This window comes from Suricata suricatta, chromosome 2 (assembly GCF_006229205.1).
Source record: "Suricata suricatta isolate VVHF042 chromosome 2, meerkat_22Aug2017_6uvM2_HiC, whole genome shotgun sequence".
NCBI lineage: Eukaryota > Metazoa > Chordata > Mammalia > Carnivora > Herpestidae > Suricata > Suricata suricatta.
In genome coordinates, this window is record NC_043701.1 from 35,277,326 (window position 1) to 35,292,801 (window position 15,476).

Genomic DNA, 15,476 nt, shown 5'->3' on the forward strand with positions numbered 1-15,476 from the left:
AGCTCCAGATGCTACAGCTCATTGTAAGTTGAAGGGCCAAGTTCGGGATGGAAATTGTTAGGTTTTTTTCCTTAGCTTGTAGATAGACTATGAGGAACATTTGATGAAATTATATGCATTAATTGCTCAGGATTCTGAGGGTACCCAAGAGTACTAACAGAAGGCTGATGCTGGCCTTGAGATTCAAAAAAAAACCTTTTTAACTGGTTTTGTTTTTGTTTTTGTTTTTGGAAATAAGGAATGCTTTGTGAATTTGTGTGTTATCCTTGCACAGGGGCTATGCTAATGTTCTCTGTATCATTCCAATTTTAGTATGTGTGCTGTCAAAGTGAGTACTTCTTTTACTTTTTAATCAAGTAATTGATTGACTTTGTTGTATTTATTTGGTTTCTTGACTTTCAGGGGCAATTAGAAAAGGTCAAAATATGTTTATAGCTCATTTTCAATGACTAAGAGCAATGAACTTAAGTATTTCACCCTAATTTTGTCTATCTATCTATCTATCCACCTATCTATCTATCTATCTATCTATCTATCTTTCTATCTATCTAACCATCTATCATCTATCTATTTATTTATTTAGAGAGAAAGTGAGTGCACTCAAGTGGGAGAGGGGCCAAGGGGGAGGGAGGGGGAATCTCAGGAAGGCTACATTCCGTCTCACCACCATGAGATTATGAGCTGAGCTGAAGTCAAGAGTTGGATGCTTAACCAACAGAACCATTCAGGTGCCCCTTTTAGTTTTTATTTAAAATTACATATTTACATAAGCATAGATAAGTTTTTTTTTTACTGTGGACTTTAAATTTGATAAAAGAGGGAATCAAAATTTTTTTATTCTGCAAAGGTGATTATATAAGCCTGATATTAAACTTGTAATTTTATTATTCACAAGGAAGCATCTCACACTGAAGCTCCTTTTTTTTATTTCTTTGCCAACTAAAAGTAAACAGATTCTGGAATTATTTTTAGGTGTAATTTGCACATCCTGAAAAACAGTGACTAAGCAAAACATGCATGAACAAGCATACAACAACTACAAACAAGCATGAAATAAGATTTCAATACTCCAGAGGTAAATTGTCTCACGGGTCTTAGTTTATTACTTTTCTAATCATCACCTCTGTCAATCAAATCTTCCATTAGTCATTGGAGTTACATTACAGTTTATATATCTTCAAATGTGAACAGCTTTAAAATCTCTGAACACTGTCCTTCACACTGTACCTATTATTTTCTTTGGGACGTCACATTATTTAATTCAAGAAAGAGGTATTTTGAACTTTATTATGTGCATACAGAGCTTTGATACATGATTCATGAGTCAAAATTCTAGCATCCTGGAACTATGCTCTATAAAATCTTAAAACATCTCAATATAATATCACATGTTGCCAATTAGTTGAGGAGTACCTTACTGATATTTCATTCTACTTCTCCAGTTTGACTCCAGTGCCTTTTGCAATGCTTAAATTTATTGTTAAAAGTGTCCATGGATACCTACCAATAATAGAAAAACATGAAGAATTTTGAAAAAAAAATGGTAATATAACTGCTAGGCAAGTTTTTATGTCTGATTGCATATTCTTTTCTGTCTGTAAATTTATTGTAAGCTTATTATATTCTCAATGGTTCACTAGGTTATATGTATGTGCATACGAAATGAAAGACATGACATTGATCCTTCAGTTGTTTAATATTTAATTTATTTGCATAGATGAATACACAAGCACAACTGTGTACAGTGCCAGATATGTACATTGTATCCACATTTGGGTTGAGTGTTATGTATGACAGGTGTAGGCACCGATAACAAAGAATGATCGATAAGGGCAAGAGATATGAAAGGAGGCTTCATTAATAAAGTTAGGCTTGGGATGCCTATGTAGCTCAGTCAATTAAGTATCTGTCTTTGGCTCAGGTCATGATCTTGTGGTTCATGAGTTCAAGCCTTGCATTGGGCACTGTGCTGACAGCTCAGAGCCTAGAACCTATACAGATTCTGTGTTTGCCTCTCTTCTGCCCCTCTCCCATTCACACTCTGTGTCTGAGAAACAAAACAAAACATAGTGGGAAATAACATCTAGAAAAATGAGGTTATTTTTCGCTGCTAGCTCTGAAACACACGATTGTATACATTCTTTCCATCATTCAATTCAATAGACATTATGTACCTATGAGATAAGGCCATGTGTTAAGCAAAGGGAATATTTGTGAGACAATGTGGGGGAAATGGTAAGTAGTGTGGCAGAATCAAAATGGGGTGTAGAACAGTTATTCCAACGCTAGCCTGCAGAAAATAGGTATTTATTAAGAAGAAATAATCACATAGAGCAAGTTTCTAAAAGGAACAAAAACATTTTAGAGTCTCAAGTAATACACTGTACTAATCAGGATGATTTGTCATTTTTAGACCATATGCAGGTTCTCTAACAATTAATTCTCACTTCTGAATCATTGCTGCTCTCAGACTTCTCTCATTTGCTGACTTGTGTGGTGTGAGTTATGCTCAGAAAAAGATATTACTTTTCTTCTAGGGAAGGCTCCCTGGCCAACTACTTCTTTATCTTTGCTTGTTCAGCTGTCATATCTTCTCATTCTCTAATTTACATTTTCTCAAAAAAAAATAGAGAAGCATTCTCTTTCTATCACTGAGCAAATTGTAACTTTGTCAGGAATGTTTCTTTCTTTTATATTACAAAGCTTTTCAAAACCAAAAAATAATGCAAACAAATGTATTTGCCACAGTCAGTGGAGGTAAGGATGAGGAAAGGGTGGAAGGGGTTAGGAAGTATATTTACACAGCTGAAGCAAAAGTGCTTGAGAGGCATAAAATATAAAGTAAGCAATTCAATCCTTCTTCAATTATATTTGTTAAGATCTTTTTCTTTTCTTACAAATAAAACTGGAAATTGAAGTATAAGTTACAGAAGTAGTGGAATTATACCAATTCCCATGTTTTAGATGAAAGTAGTAGTCAGTATGATTTCAGAAGGAATTTGCTGTGACATTTTTCAATAGTGCAAATATACCATGTATCAGGCTTCAATAATTCTTGATATTAACAGTGACAAACTGGGCATTTGTGGGTTTATTATAAGAAAATAAAATTTAAATGACAGCCTAATAGCTACTGAGATGCAACCTTAGAGGTTAGCAGGTGATGGGTTAATTTATTACAGGAAATAACTGCTTTCCATTTTTATTTACCTAGGGAGATGGGTCAGAATAACTGGACAAGTCTGTAGTCCCTGGGCTTTGCAAGGGGCATGGGTGAAAATATAATTTGTGAAAATTTGATGACAATTAATTTCAGCAATGAAATAGTGACCAGATGTTTTCTTCTGCATAAAGCGAGAATTTGGGGACAGCTTAACAGTAAATAACACATTTTTAGAGGCTATACAATCCCCCAGATTATGCTTATTTGGGTTATAATTTCTGATTGATTGAGATATTCTTGTAAAATGTTTAAAAACTCACTAGTGAAGTAAAACATCTAAAAATAACACACTTGCTTTAAAAATACTCTTCAACTTTCGGTAATTTAGTAATCTCTGCATGAATAAACTACGAAATTGGTACCATTTTCATTGGCTAAGTTATAAATTACTCACTACATCTGTATACTGAAAAAAAGAAAATAATTTTTGTTATACTCTTCAGGGTATTCTGTAAGAAAGAAGAAAGAGGTGAGGAGTCATTTCATTTAATATTTGACCAAAAGGACCACTTAATGTGCCACTGCTAAGGATCTTAAAGGAACTGGGTAAGTAATTTTATAGCATAGTGCAATATTTAAGGAAACTTAGAATAGCTTGGAAATTCCTTTTCTAGTCATGTTGCTCATATTAAATGTGAAGAGAATGAATGAAGGCTTTTATGAATAAGAGTTCCAGGCACCTGGATGGCCCCGTTGGTTGAGCATCCAACTTGATTTCAGCTCTAGTCATGATCCCCAGGTCATGGGATTGAGTCCTGCATTAGACTCTACCCTGAGCAGGGAGCCTGCTTAAGATTCTTTCTCTCTTCTTCTGCTCCCTCCCCTGCTCATGCTCTCCCCCTCTCTCTAAATAATAATAATAATAATAATAATAATAATAATAATAATAATAAAAGAGTAAGAGTTCCATTTAGAATGGCAGAGAAGGAAAAGAAAATTTACACATAAAATATCCTACAATTAATCTAAGTTTTATAATTTCATCTTTTATGATGAGAAAACATAGCTAAATATATTTTGCAGTAATTTGGCTTGAAAATAACCAGTTTGGGTATAGTTATTAACTTTGTCCTATACCCATCAAAACTTTAATGTTATCATTAAAAAAATCAAAATCAATTTTTAGAATCATAAAGGGCACCAAATCAATTATTGATTGCTTCCCAAGTTGGAATTATCTTCTCTGTCAATTTCTGTGTGTCATTAATTAAATTTTTCTGACATTCACACAGGTCAATTATCCATCTAGGTAAATATTGTTTTTAAAAATCACAAAGTGTGAGTTCTGAAATGATTCATTAACAGGAAGAGTCAGGAATTGAAAAGTTAAAGAAGTGTTATGGTCATGCTAACACATTTCCATAATCAGATACCAAATACTAATAATGCTTTTAAGGTTAGTTTTATATAAGTGAGGTACTGTCTTGAAGGTAGATACACCAAAGTTCTCAAAAGAGAGTGAACTCCAAGATTCTTAGTCTAAAAGTTTAGTTTGCATTACATAAATAATTGTGCTACCTCTTCATTTGGTTTTCTAACATGCAAAATCTACATAAATGCTGTTATTACTTCTTTTCACCTATTTGATTGGATACGATGTGATTGAATTAAGGGGGATTCAGCTTAATCATCATTTTCCTGGCCTCACCCCTAAATGAAAGAAATCTAAATATCTCTGGCTTTATTACTCAGCAATAAATCACAACTCCGTTGCAAGTTTTATTCTTTCTTCCTTAGTTGCAATGATAGGTCCATCTTATTCCTTACAGATCTGCTCAGAACTTTGGATCTTGAAACTGTTCTGCATAATTATATTTTTGTATTATACCTCCAATACTATTTTGTATATTGAATTTTTAAAAATCCATACAGTACTGAAATAAATTCTAACCTATTTTCATAGATGCTCCTTTTACTTTCCCTCATTTTCACAATATTTCTATCTCATCTAGCAAAGAGGACAATTTTTTTATGTTCATTTTTTTATGTTCATTTATTTTTGAGAGAGGGAGAGAGAGAGACAGAGCGTGAGTGAGGGCGGGACAGGGGAGAAGGAGACACAGAATCTGAAGCAGGTGCCGGGCTCTGAGTTGTCAGCACAGAGCCTGACATGGGGCTCAAACCCACAAACCAAGAGATCATGACCTGAGCCAAGTCAGACACATAAAAGACTGAGCCACCCAGAAGCCGCACAAAGAGGACAATTATAAAACAAATATAGACAATCTACAACTTCCTTACAAGCAACAGAACAGCTAGTAAAATACTAATGTAAAAGGTTAAAATATATCCACCTTGTAAAATAATAGCTTATTATCATTTTCATATAAAAAGCACACTCATAATTTGAAAAAAGCCCAGTCAAAGATAGGCAAAGAATAACAAAAGCAACTGACAAAGAAAGATATAAAGCCACTAGAGATATGTTAAATTATGAACCCTTGGTGAGGGTTTTTTTTAATGGTCAGTCTAATGCATTTTTAATGAAAATGTAAATTGAAACAAATATCTTCAAGAAGTGATTTGCAAAATAAAACAAAAATCTTGAAAAATCCATAAAATTTGATGAAATAATTCAATTTATGGATTTTTTTCCTAAAGAAAACCATGAATGAATATAAGAATTTCTGTTAAAAAAAAAAAAACAGAGGAAAAGTGTAAAAGGCTCAATACCCAAGAAAAAAGTATAGGATGAATAAATACTATTGTAGTAGAGACTAGTGAAAAAGAGGAAAGGGCACTAGAATCAGAATGCTTCTACTGAAATCTGAATTTCTCACTAATGAACTGTGCATCTTTGAGTCTTAATATAATCTTTCTTTACCTTGGATTTCTCACCTATAAAATGTGATAATCTCAAAACATTAAGAGGATTAATGAGATAATACTATAAGCATTTGGAACGGTGTCTACCATGTAGAAGCACTCAGTAAAATTTATCTGTTGCTGTTTGATGAAATATTATGAAGCCATAAAATCACGTTGTTAAATATTGGTAATGTGAAAATTATGAATGTTATGTTAAGTAAATAAGTATGCATCATATAATATTTCAATAGAATGAACTCAACGTTTTTGAACTATGTCCTAATAATGTTCCCTTCCTGTAGTCTAGTTTCTTTCCCAGCATCCCTTTTTCAGATATAACTTCAGAAAATGGGAGACTGAATGCCACGAGAGACACAGAAGCACAGGCCCATTCTGATATGATGAAATTCCAGTTACTACAGTTTAGTTAAATAATACCAGCTCCCAAACCAATGTGGTTTCACTTTCAATGATTATGGTATATTAACTGCGAGTAAGTGCATAAAACATATACTGTACTACAAGTTCTTTTTTTTCTAATTTTTTATTTATTTTTTGAGAGAGAGACAGTGTAAGCAGGGGAGGGTCAGAGAGAGAGGGAGATACAGAACCTGAAACAGGCTCCAGGCTCTGAGCTAGCTGTCAGCACAGAGCTGGACCCGGGGCTCAAACCCACGAACCACGAGATTGTGACCTGAGCCGAAGCCGGACACTTAACCAACTGAGCCACCCAGTGCCCTCCACCACTAGTTCTGTAGTCCACAAATCACTATGTAAAAAGCAGATATACACTATGATCAGTGACCAATCACATAACTTCTTTCAAAGTCTGTCAATAATTTGTTACTATGCAAATGTTAGTTCATGGACAGCGGAGCATGTAATTGTATTGCCTCCTTGTGTCCAAGTAATAAATCCATCTGATGTAGCTTAGACAAGCTTACTCCTGACCTCATAAACCACCTTCGGATGGGGGGGAGGGAAAACATTTTAAAAGGGACTTACAGGGAGTTTACATTTTGAATATACTGAATTCTTACCAGAGACATTTTAAAACCTGGATTGGATGGTAGTTTTATTTTTGTGCACATTTTCTTACATGTTATGTATGTATAACACCTGACCTCTCTATATTTATATAAAGTGACCAGAAGAGCCAAGTGATATTGAAGAAACAGAACAAAGCTGGAAGCATTACTCTTCCCATTTCAAAACATAGCTACAGTAGTAAAAACAGTTGGTACTGAATAAAGACAGACATATAGAACAAGAGAACAGAATAGAATCCAGAAATAAACCTACACATATACAAATCAATTGATCTTCAGCAGGGAGCCAAAACTAAGCAGTGGAAAGAGAATAGTCTCTTTGACACACACTGATGGGAAAACTGGATATCTGCAACACAAAACCATGAAACTGAACGCCTATATTACATCAGGCACAAAACTCAACTCAAAACGGATTAAAACCTGAAACTGTAAAACTCCTAGAAGAACATATAGGGTAAAAGCTTCATGACATTGGTTTTGGAAATGAGTTCATGGATATGACATTTAGAGCACAAGCAGCAACAGCAAGAACAAGTGGAATCATACCAAATTCAAAAGCTTTTGCATAGCAAAGTAAATACTCAACAGAGTGAAAAGGCAATCAACAGAGTGAGACAAAATATTAGTAAACCATGTATCTGATAAGAGGTTGATGTCCAAAATACATAAAGGAATTCCTACAGCCCCAGAGGGGGAAAAAAAAATTTAAAAATGGGTAAAGGACTTGAGTTCACATTTCTCCAAAAAAGACATACAAATGGCTAGTAGGGTCATTTGAAAAGGTGACCAATATCACTAATCATCAGAGAAAGGCAAATCAAAACCATAATGATAAATCACCTTGCACCTGTTATAATTAGAATATGTATGATAATGATATATATACATAACCACATGTGAATACATATCATTACATGTACACATATTTGTATGCACACACTATATATATACACACATATACACATACACATACATACACATGTACATATACATGTATATATACATATGCCATGCAAACAGTAACAAGTGATGGTCAGGTTGTGGAGAAATTGGAACACTTACAAAAGAAGTCTTAAAACTCAATAAGAAAACAAACAACACTGGGGCACCTGGGTGGCTCAGTCGGTTAAGAGTCTGGCTTCAGTTCAGGTCATGATCTCACAGTTCATGGGTTCGAGCCCCGCATCAGGCTCTGTGCTGACAGCTAGCTCAGAGCCTGAAGCCTGCTTCAAATTCTGTATTCCCCTCTGTCTTTGACCCTCCCCTGCTCACTCTCTCTTTCTCTCTCTGTCTCTCAAAAAGAAATAAAAAATATAATTTAAAAAAAAACAGAAAGAAAACAAACAACACAATTAAAACCTGGGCTAAATACCTTAGCAGATAACCTCACCAAAAAAGATATAAAGATGGCAAATAAACACATGAAAAAAATGTCCATGTCATGTCATCACAGAATTGCAAATTAAAATGACAATGAGATACTACCACACATATGTTTGAATGGCCATCTTCCAGAACACTTGTCCATACCAAATACTGGCAAGGATCTAGAGCAACAGGAGCTCTTCTTCACTGCTGGTGGAGACTCAAATGTTGCCCATTTGGAAGACAGTTTGGCCATTTCTTACAATACTAAACATACTTTTACCATATGATGCAATGATCTCTCTTTTTGGTATTAACCTAAAGGAATTGAAAACTTAAATGTCTGCACAAAAACCTGCATATTGATGTTTTTAGCAGTTTTATCCAAAATTCCCAAAACTTGAAAGCAACCAAGATGTCCTTCAGTGGGCCAATGGACAAATAAGCTGTAGTACATCCAGGTTATCGTTAAAAAGAAATGTACTATCAAGCCATGAAAAGATATAGTGGAAGCTTAAATGAATATTACTAAGTGAAAGAAATTAATACAGAAAAGCTACATACTGTGTGACTTTAACTAAATGACAGTTAGGAAAAGGCAAAATTATGGAGATGACAAAAGACATCAGTGATTGACTGTAGTGGAGAAGGGGAGGTGAATAGGCAGAGCATATAGGATTTTTAAGACACAGAAAATGCTCTGCAAGATGTTAGAATGATGAATATTTGTCATTATGCATTAACCCATAGAATGTACAACACCAAGAGTGAAGCCCAATGTAAGCTATGGATTTGCAGTGATTATGATATGTCAATGTGGCCTCATCCTTGGTAAATAAAAAATATACCAGTCAGGTTAGTGATGTTGATTTTGGGGGAGGATATGCATGTGTGGGACCAGGAAGTATATGGGAAATATCTACCTTCCTCTCAATTTTGTTATAAACCTAAAACTGCTCTAAATAACAACTCTTTAATAAAATTTAAAAAGTACTTTCTCCTTTTTTTGATATGTATGTAAATTCTTTTGAAAGCAAGTAGGCCTTCTGTCAGCTTTGTAACCAGGAATATTTCTTTCAAGTACTTGGAAGCCTTCTCTGTGAAATATAAGGATAATGAGAGATAATACCACTGTCTCTGGATTTCTGTGGAAAGGTTGGTGCCTAACATATGCAGGCACCTTGCTTCACGTTACAAAACTACCTCCTGTCACAAAGATACGAGAAGTTTACTTCTCCTTTGGATAAAGCTGATTAGCTAATCTCAATCACCAACTAAATAAATTGAACTAAGTATGAGAAATGGTTTTGTTGAAACTTCTTACTTGAGGGCTGGTTATTGTTTATCTTGACAACGTATATGTAATAATCTGTATGTGCCTGGTTATATAAAAGGTTGAGATTTCTTCCTGTTTTTGTAATCTCAGCAGATTGCCTGTAATGTGCATCACATGCTGATTTAATGGTTACTCAATAATAAAAGTGTTCTCTTCCTCTATTACTTTTGTGGAGTGGTTTTCTGGTTTGGGAAATTCAGTTTTTTAGTGTTTTTATTTATTTTTGAGAAACAGAGAGAGACCGAGCATGAGTGGGGGAAGGACAGAGAGAGAGAGGGAGACACAGAATCTGAAGCAGGCTCCAGGCTCTGAGCTGTCAGCACAGAGCCCAACGTGGGGCTCGAACTCAAGGACCATGGGATCATGACCTAATCTGAAGCTGGACACTTAACTGAGCCACCCAGGGATGTGGAGAGATGTGTTTTTAGTTAGCTTTTTTCCAACACTACAAAATACTCTCCCACAAATGTTATGATTTAAATTATTTTGCTTGATTTGAAATAGAAGTTACTTTCAAATTTTCACTAGTAATAACAGTGGTAAGATATAACATTAATATTCATCTGAATTTCTAGTTTTTTCAAACAGCTTTAAAAAAATTGAAGCAAAAATTAAACTTTATTAAACTCTTCATAAATGTACAGTAGTCTCATTTACTATACATTCCTGAAAATATATATAGAAATAAAACTCACAAAAATCAAGCAATAAATTTGCATGTTATAATGGGAGTTCTGTTGTAAGATCATTAAAAAAGATAATATTCCTACTTGTTTTAAATGCTTACTTTCTTACTCCTAAGAACTAAGAAATATGTACATAGTTATAAAAACATTAAGTAGATTAAGTATTACATCTCAATAGGTTCATTTTCTGAAATAATTTTTTACCTTACATTCTTACTTTTCTGGCTTCCTCAAAGTGACCTTAGTAGACAGATAACTTTTTAAAATGTATAGTAGAAGTGTGGGCTGATGGTGATTTTTACAAAGGAATAAATAGCAGATTATAATGCTGATTTTGATGCTATTTTATCACTTTTCCTAAAACTTTTCAAGAAAAGATTTAATGAAATGCTTGCTAAAACTGCTGCTGTAACCAGTATTCATATAAAAGCTCTAAGAAACTGTGCATTTTCATCTTACTGGGAGCTATTAATTCTTACTACTTTATTATAAGAAAGTCAATCAAACTCAAAAGTAGACACACAGTTTAATGGTTCTCATATACTCAGCTTCAGCAATTATCAACTCTTACTTCACGTATACCTATACCCTACCCATAATGCACCTCAAAAGTGGTTTATTCACTTTTAAATATTTCAGCATATGACTCTAAAAGATCTCTAAATGTTTTAACAATGTAATCATACTGACATTTTACTATATTATTATTTTAATATCCCATAATATTAAAAATAATTTCTTAATGTAATTAACATCTCTCTGGTTATCTTTTCTAATTTTTAAAAATTTGTTCACATTGGAATCTGTATAAACCCCACATATTTTAATTGGGATATCTTTTAAATCACTTTTTATCTGTTGATTCTCCCTACCCATTTTCTTCCCTGAATGTTTATTTGTTTAGAATCCAGTTCATTTTTCTGTTGAGTTTTTCTGTACACCCCAGATTTTGCTTAATGCATCCTTATGCTGTCAAATAAACATAGCACTCCACACCCTGTATAGCCTATAAAATGGTAGTTAGATCTAGAGTATTGTTGAGACTGAAGTTTGATATTCTAGGGGGTTCTGTACTTCCACCAGGAGACACATAATCCCTGATGTGTGTATGTTTGTGTGTGTGTGAATGACCAAGTGTGTGTGATGTCAGCAGCCACTGGTGATCATTATCTAGAACATTTAATTCACTAAAGTTTGAAAACTATGATACTCTAACTTTATAATTTCTGCTTCCATGTCTTAGCTATAAGACATGAAATTTCTTATCTTATAGCTATTATTTGATTATACTAATTATTTGACTTTGTCAATATATAGTTCCTATAGAAAAATTAAGCATGGATTCACTTATATTTTCCTGTATAATTACTTCTCTACCATGTTCCAAAGATGATCAATGAACATGTAGTGTTATTTTATTTTTTTGCTATTATCCTAAACTTACAGATTTAAGAACACTAGAAGAGTTTCAATACATTGTAATCAATATTCTTGCTAATGTTCAAAGATAACTGTATTTAACTAATCAGAACCTCTGGGAGTTGACTTCTGAGTCCTTTGACATAAAACTAGTAATCTGATCACTTCTTTCTTTTTGGCATAATACGATGTTCTAGGCTCAGTTTGTACACTTTTTGCCCTCAATCTAGAATCGGTCATTTCACCTAAGAACTTTGGTTCATTTTATGAGAAAAATTTATTGAGGGCACCTAGGTGGCTCACTAGGTTAAGCATCCAATTCTTGGTTTAGATTCAGGTCATGATCTCATGGTTCCTGAGTTAGAGCACTCCCACATCAGGCTCTGTGCTGAGAGTACAGAGACTGCTTGGAATTCTCTTTCTTCCTCTCCTTCTCTCTCTGTCTCAACATAAATAAATATACATTAAAAAAATTATTCTCTTTTTCCCTCTGTCTCCTCCCTCGCATGTGCATACCTTTTCTCTCTTTCTCTCTCTCTCAACAAAATATATTTATATATATGAGATGAATTCAATCTGAATACTGATACTCATTACAATTGAATTGTGTGTATCACTTAAATATTTTGATACTGGTTGTTACTCCTTAATTTTATCTCACGATTTAGTCAAAATCTTTGAAAATATTTTTAGAATTTCACATACTTTCTTTGTATTTTTTTCTCTACAAGTTTATATGTAATATAGACTGAGATCTGTATTGTACTCATTTTTAGAAAACAGAAAATAAAATACAATAAACTATTAGACCAAATAGCATAAATTCCCTAAGAAATCCAAGTCATGAATTTTTATTTGCAATAAGGCACATACTTAGGTAGTTGAGGGGACCAATTTTAGTACTTTTGATATACAAGACACAGACTAATTGCTCTTTAATATGCTACTTGATTTAATTACAATTACAATCTTATTATGAGGTGGTATTATTTTCCTTATGTTCTAGTTGTTGAATCTAAGCACTTAGGGTGAAGTAATTTGTCCATCATTCTCTAAAAAGTCTTTTTTTCTCAAGCAGCACTTATAATTGTTTGTTTTAAAACCCAGATGCTAAAAATTTGTTGTTTTTATCAAACAGTTGGGTAGGACTTCTTTGTGTAAGAATGATTTCTTTAATTGGTCGGCCAGCATTATCCAATGTACTTACTGTATAAGTGAAGTTCATATCATATATATATATATACATATATACACACACATATATATATAATTTATAATAGTTTATTGTCCAATTGGTTTCCTTATAACACCCAGTGCTTCTCCATTGTTATACTGTTTAGAGATAATACTACCATAGGATAGTCTAACATTAGCTGATATATGAACATCCAAATTTCATATAAGAAAGCATTTTGTGCTAATGATGAGAAGACAGGATGTGTTCTCAAAATATATTTTGTAAGCTGAAGATATGATTGGCTATATGTAGGTCTGCTGTATTGAAACTTGTAGGCTTGATAATGTAATAAGAAATGGAAAGTGGTAGTAAGCAACTATAATACAACATTTTTCCTTATATAAAAATAGAGTTAACAGAATCAGTCCTTGAGTACTAAAGGGGCTTCTCCTCTAACCTAAAAATTAAACAATGGCCCAAGATGATTGGCAGTTACCTTTCTTCCAATACCAGAACATGGACCCATCTCTGTGGGCTGAGTGGACTGAAAGGACAGTGTAGCTCCTGATTTGACAGATAGCTCTAGCACCATATGTGAATACACATCTCACCAAATTCTCAAAACTGACAATTATAACTGTTTAATTATCTGAATTGTCTCTTTTAAAATTTATTTATTTTTTTAAGTTTATTGTCAAATTGGTTTCCATACAAGACCCAGTGCTCTTCCCCACAAGTGCCCTCCTCCATTACCACCACCTCTCTTCCCCCTCCCTCTCCCTCTTCAACCCTCAGTTCATTTTCAGTATTCAATAGTCTCTCAGGTTTTGCGTCCCTCTCTCTCCCCAACTCTTTTTCCCCCTCCCCTTCCCCATGGTCCTCCATTAGGTTTCTCCTGTTAGACCTATGAGTACAAACATATGGTATCTGTCCTTCTCCACCTGACTTATTTCGCTTAGCATGACACCCTCGAGGTCCTCTTTTAAAAATATTCACAAGAATTATAATAATCAGTGAAAATGCTCATAAGCAAAAAAAAAAAAAAACCAGACTGCTGTATTAAGAAGTATTGATATGTAAAATAAAAAAATGTAGAGAACTGCTGATTCACAGCAACCAAATTATCTACACTTTTTTTCTCATTATGAAAATAAATAGTTGATATATTCTTATTGGGAAGTTGAAGAATAAATTATGTAGGGCAGTAGTTTTCAAAATGTGGTCTCTACATGAGCAACCTCAATATCATCAGAAAACTTATTACAAATGAAATTCTTAGGCCTCAGCAGAGACAGGAACGTCCAACAATCTGTATTTGATTAAATCCTGATAAGTAATACTGATACATGATAAAATACATGAGAATCACTCATATAGGTAGAATATTTTTGATAATATCAACTAGCTCATCAATTACCAGTGTATAGAAAATCTCAAGTATGAGTCGCTAAATATTGTGATTTTCATCTATTAAGAACTGACATGCTTTACACATATCTGATGTATGTGCAAGACTTCATACAGGATGTTCCCCGTTTGTTTTCATCACAAAAAGAAATATGGTACTTGTAGTTAAAATGGAAATATCTTTTCCCTGCTATCATGTAAATATGTGGAACAATGTTTTTTGTTTTTGTTCTAATCTAATTGCTAAGAAAAAAAGTTTTAAAAGTGGGGCATTTAAGCCCACTTAATTTTACAATTCCCCACAATTTTTTAAAAGAACATCCTGTTATTCATTTATAAAAAGAAGCAATTTATTCATTTTCCCTGCTGGGGTCAGCTTTAAAAAATTAACATGAGCATTAATGTTTGGTTTTGTAACTGTCAGTGCTTTTATCTGTCTGTAAGACAATGGTGAACATTCTGAAACAGTATAATCATCTTAATTTAGTTGACCATAAGATCTTCCTGCTGACAGAATCTGGAATAGAAACACTACTGTGAAATTTCCCTTTACTGTTACAGACATATTCTCAATATGTAAGTTCTTTTCCTATGTGTGATGTGGGCTACACAACCTATTGTTTATCATACCAGAAAGATCCTTCAGAGATGATCAGTAACTATAGGAATGTTGGTAGCCACTATATTGGAATATTGGAAAGTTAGCATACTAATTCCAAGGAATGTGGGCTATATTGGATTCACTTTGCTTTGTTACAAAATATTAAGATAATCAGATTCTTCAAAGTCATAATGAAATTAATGTATTTCTTTCTCCTCCTTCCCTTAGATCACACATCTAGTTCTAACTACCCTTGCTATATTTCTTCAAGTTTGTTCAGTTTATCTGTTTGATCCCATTACCACCTTCTATTGCCTCTTACCTTTAATTGTTTGGGCCTGATCTGACTTGTCATTGAAGTCTGGAGTACTAAGAAGCCAGTCTCTCTACTCACAGTCTGTG

At 33.7% G+C, this 15,476-nt stretch overlaps 1 non-coding gene across 1 annotated transcript; it reads right to left on the bottom strand.

The window, feature by feature from the left end:
* Positions 1-229: 229 nt before the first annotated feature.
* Positions 230-336, bottom strand: LOC115286117. Its single transcript, XR_003905876.1, has one exon. It is a non-coding gene; the product is annotated as a U6 spliceosomal RNA (small nuclear RNA).
* Between the last annotated feature and the right edge of the window lie 15,140 nt (positions 337-15,476).